General features: G+C 43.7%; 1 long non-coding RNA gene across 1 annotated transcript; it reads left to right on the top strand.

Moving 5' to 3' along the window:
* The first annotated feature begins 851 nt into the window (after positions 1-851).
* Positions 852-2,726, top strand: LOC103740078. The gene is made up of 3 exons (XR_607536.1): positions 852-897; positions 1,965-2,020; positions 2,635-2,726. It is a non-coding gene; the product is annotated as an uncharacterized LOC103740078 (long non-coding RNA).
* The last annotated feature ends 1,249 nt before the right edge of the window (positions 2,727-3,975 follow it).

The raw sequence follows: 3,975 nt of genomic DNA, 5'->3' as shown, positions 1-3,975 counted from the left end.
GCAGGAATGATAGCACTCAGGTTACAGGGTTGCTATAGCAACACAAGAGCACCTATATAGCTTTGCATGATTAAAACGATTGGGAATGGTAGCTAGTAATGGTATTCTGAAGATACACTTATATCTAGTTAGCAAATGAGGTCATTGTGCTGCAGTGAATGCAGTAGAATGTTCTGGAGTCACATGCCTGAGTTTAAAGTTCAAGCTGTGTGAGCATTGCTTATGCTCTTGTGCCTCTCTGTTTTCATTTTGATATTCCTGAAAAGGAAGGCTCTTCTAGAATTCCTGTCACTTGCCTATCCCTGAACTTACCTGTTTTGTAATGACTAATTTTGGCAAAATCACGTTCTAGACACCATTTGCTGCTGTTTGAACTGTTGGTACTATCTTAGGATATTTGATAAAATTTCTGAGTCCTTCCATGTTTGAGGCAAACATGTCTATGATCATAAGCAGGTAAACGAAGGAAGGGAGCCCTGGGCCGTGAACTGGAGACAGGTGCTCTGTGGATGGATGCTGCTGCCCCTTCCACCTGTACCAGGGGCCATAGGGCCCAGGACTGGTGGTCTTACCAGGACACTGATTTCCTAAAAGAAAGAGGAGGATTTACATTGCTAGGTGAACGAAAACCCTGTACCTCTAGATGCTGCTCTGAAACGATGGCAATCAACCCAACAGATTCCAAAGACAACAGTTTCCAGGTTTGTTTTGCACCACAGGTCTAAAGCAGTTTTCAGAAGTTTCTTTGCTTGTTAAAAATAAAGACAAAAGTAAAACAAAACAAGAAACCAGCAAAATCAAGCAGACAAATGAAAAACTAGAAGAAATGACACCTGTTTCTGTTTTCTCTTTGCAGACTGGTACAGAGGGTACCTCATAAAGCATAAAATGTTACAGGTAAAGTCATATTGTTTTCATTTGGAACAATGTAGGAGGGCTCCACCTGGCTCCGCTGCCCACTCAGGGCAATTCTCTCCTTGTTCCTCAGAAAAGTGAACCTTCTCCTTCCTCCCAGGGCCTGCGCCATCAGTGCTCACCCCTAGTGCCCCTTTGTACGCAGTGCCTCTTCTACCTCCCTTTTCTCTTTAAGGTGGTCTCTGGTGCTCTCTTCTCCAGGCAGCCTTTACTAATATGCCATTATGACTATGCTTTCGCCCTCTCTGGGGTCTCTGGGAAATGGTGAACTTTCCATGTGAAGCCTACTTTGGTTCTTTCCTTCAGCATTGTTTGGGGCATTCACTCAACCTCCTCTGTGACACACAAAGGACAGGCCCAGGTTCTCTTTGAGAGGTTCTAGCTCTGCCATCTCCACTCAAGCTGGTACCTGCTTTGCCATTTCATTTTTCTCCTGGTGTTGACCGCAGTGGCCACATGTCCCCACTGTGCATGCTGGTTCAATTCATGGAGACATTTCTAGGCATCTGATAAACTTCCCTTGCTCCATGAGCTACATTTATTAAGTAAGAAGATAATAGGAGCTCCTTCCTCCCTGACATGTTGTGCTTGGAGGCACAATCCTGTTCTGTCCTGTAGGTTAAATATAGGGAGGAGAAGTCTCACACCTAAGAAACCAGGAACCTGCCTCAGGCCCAGGTACTCCACACCTTCCAATTGTTCCTGTTCTTAAGGGGTGCAGCTTTCCTGGAAGAGGGCAGGAAAGGAAGATGGTGAGCTCTCTCATAAGGCGAGTGGCCTAGAACCTCAAATGCCTTAATTAGTTTCTCTTCTTGCCTATCTGATAGAATAAATGCCCACAAGGAGACTGGAGTGTTCTTTGGGATCTAGGGCCACTGTGGCATCTAGAACAACCAGACCTGAACAAGTGGATTTGGGGTCTATACCTGCCATCTGACCCTGGGATTATTTCTTTGAAGTCTTTGATGGTTTCAAAGGCCAGTAGCTTAATGGAAAAAATCATGAAGATGAGTTAGCTATTTTCCTACAATACACCTCTCATTTTACAGGGCATCTTCCCTACGTCCTTTATCCACATCAAAGAAGTGACAGTGGAGAAAAGAAGGTAATTGGAGGGGGATACTTGGGCGACAGCTCAGTTGGCACAGTGCTTGTCTTCCAAGCATGAGTACCTCAGTTGCGTCCCCTAGAACCCATGTAAAAGAAAGCCAGGTGTGATAGTGCATGATTATAATCCCAGTGCTGACAGGCTGAACCCTCCCAGGCTTGTGGCTACCTTTTACCAGTTGACATTGGCCATCTGAGCTGGCAGATGTTCAGGGCCCCTGCTCATCTGGCTTCTATGTGCCGTTTGTTTGTGTCTTCTCTCTCCATGAGAGAGCTAATCTATACTGATTCTAGCTTGAATTTGCTTCTGAGGGGGGATTAGTCAGGTTGGAGAATCTGACTTTGACTTTTCTCTGGCAGCCACCTTTGGGCCTTATTAAAGTAGATTAGGCTTGAATAGTGAGCATGAGGGGCCTCCGCCATGAAGGAGGATGTTTATAGGGAAGCCCCTTACATTTGTATAATGCAGTCTGTGTGGCTGCTGGAGCTGGTGGAGTCTAAGGTCAGCAAGGTCCCTATGAACGGCTGCAGCTTAATGCAAAATTGACAGCATTTTATCCCTTTTGCACCTAGGTTTCAATTCCACACCAATTTCTCTCCCATCCTAAATAGAAATACAGAGAACATCATTCCAGCAGAAATTCCTCTGGCTCAGGAAGTGACGACGACTCTCTGGGAATGGGGAAGCATCTGGAAGCAGCTCTATGTGGTAAGATACAACCTTCTCCCTTCAGTCTGGCTTAAGTTTGGCACTTAGCCCTGAGTGGGGTTGAGCGACAAAGAAGCGCAGACTTATGCTTGAGGGCATTGAGACCCAGAGAGGTTAAGCACTTTAAGAAAGCCACAAAGCTAGCATGTGAGAGCACCATCATCAGTGGGGTCTGGTGGGGACCTCATGCTTTTAAACAAGTAGAATAGTTGTTGAACTTGGGTTTGTATATGAATTACCTTGGTATCTGCTTACAAAATAAATCCTCTGGCTTAGGAACCTGTCCCTTTAATACACCCCAGGGATTTGATTTGGTTGTCTGCTGATACCTTGAGACATACTCTGGTCATATATTAATTAACTGATGGCTATTGTCCTCAGTTTTGTGAAGAAGCTTTGACCCTGAAAAAAACAAAGAACACATTTCATGTGTTTTCCTTGTTTCAAAGAGAATTTAATTTAAAATCCTCCTTTGAGGCTGCAAAGCTTTTAATGAAAACAATTAGCTGAGCAAACTATTAGGCCAAGAACAAAAATATCAACAAAGGCTTAGTGTAAGTTTGCCAAAGCCCTGTAGCCCTGTGCACACCCACTGGTGTATGATGTGTGTGTGTGTGTGTGTGTGTGTGCATGCACGCACACGCATGCTATTTGTAAATCTACCATTTATGATTCTAAATATTGACACCCACATGGAAATTTCATAATATGAGGCAATTAGAACATCACATTCTGGAAGCATCCCAAAGGTTATCATGAAAATTCAGAGTGCATATTTGTCTGTATTTCATCTCATTATTATAATGAAATACCCTAAGCAGGCTCATTTATAAAGGAAGCCATTCTTGATGGCAGAGTTCCAAAGTGGCTCAGTGCATCAGCATGGCGAGACAGGAAGGTGTACATATGTGTTTATCTGATCTTACTCCCTTTTCTTGGTTCCAATCATGGAGGCTCCATCTTAATGACCTTGTCTCTTCCTAATCATTTTCCCAAAACCTCACTTCTAAAAATCATAGTTGGATTAAGTTTTGACTCAGTACCTCACAATGGGGAAAAATTCCAAGATGTGAGATCTTAGGGAACACTCAAGTCATGTTCATACCACAGCAGGGGACAAACAACATACTTGTGGCTTAAGTGATTTCTTGTTCATTTTCCACTACCCTCTAAACATCCTTACATATGTACCATGGATATCTGACATTTCCTCTTAAGAAATAGCTCAATGGCAAGTCCACCAT

This window comes from Nannospalax galili, unplaced genomic scaffold (genome assembly GCF_000622305.1).
Source record: "Nannospalax galili isolate Female #2095 unplaced genomic scaffold, S.galili_v1.0 scaffold13781, whole genome shotgun sequence".
Classification (NCBI taxonomy): Eukaryota; Metazoa; Chordata; class Mammalia; order Rodentia; family Spalacidae; genus Nannospalax; species Nannospalax galili.
Note: the sequence above shows the minus strand (reverse complement) of the source record. Positions and strands in the feature narration are given on the sequence as shown.